We start from the raw sequence: 1,004 nt of genomic DNA, 5'->3' as shown, positions 1-1,004 counted from the left end.
AATATCCCTCAGCAGCGTCGTCCCTCCCTCACCCAGTCTCCCCCTTCTCTTTTCAATTCTTCCTCCCTTTCTCTCGCTCACCTCCTTCATTTTCCTCTGCACCTCCGCCCCATTCTTGCATCATCTCCCTTTTTATCATTTCCTGCTCTCCCTCCCATGCATCTCCCCCCCCTCTCCCCCCACCACACCACCTATCATTACCCACATTCCATCCCACCCACACTGCCTCCCCCCCCCCCTTGCAACAGCTCTCCTCTAGACCCCCCCTCACCCCCCCTCAGCCCAGCCGAAGCAAGACGACGGCGTCCTTTCAAAAGAAGCCAGCCAATTTCGCCTCGTAATGCCGAGCGCTACGAATTTTGCCTGCTTCATCTAAATTCAACCGGTTTTCTCTTTCAGCCGACTAAACCAATTTCTCCCCTGATCTATCGCGAGTAGACAGGCCTTTCCCATTGCCCTCGCGTGTCGTCTGGCGTGTTCACGGGCTGGTCTCATCTAAATGTAGACTACTGATGGAGAGGATACGTTAAGTGATAATAATGAAATCATGAATAAATTATCAAAAACGTGTAAGTCATCGGCAGCCAAATGAAGGAAACATATAAATAACGTATAGGAATGTAACTGTCCGCAAATAACACACATAATCATTTATATGGTAAGAAATAACACATAATCCCTTTGTGTGGTAAGAAATAACACCTAATCTTTTATGTAAACAGACATAACACACATCATCATTTATATGGTAGAAAATAACACCATAATCATGGAGATAGTAAGAAATAACACGAAATAATTTATATAGAAAGTAGTAAGACACAGGCAATAGATATGGTTTTAGACTCGTAGAATGATGTGGCATGTGGATGTAAGAAGGAAGTGAAAGGATTCTGAATTATATCCACTTCTTTTGCAGTTTTTAATTAGTTTCTTGAACTTAAATTTCCTCTAGTTTTTGTCTGATGCATAAAACTCCTCATCTAGATGCTAACATTGACTAT

This window comes from Penaeus monodon, chromosome 20, assembly GCF_015228065.2.
Source record: "Penaeus monodon isolate SGIC_2016 chromosome 20, NSTDA_Pmon_1, whole genome shotgun sequence".
NCBI lineage: Eukaryota > Metazoa > Arthropoda > Malacostraca > Decapoda > Penaeidae > Penaeus > Penaeus monodon.
Note: the sequence above shows the minus strand (reverse complement) of the source record.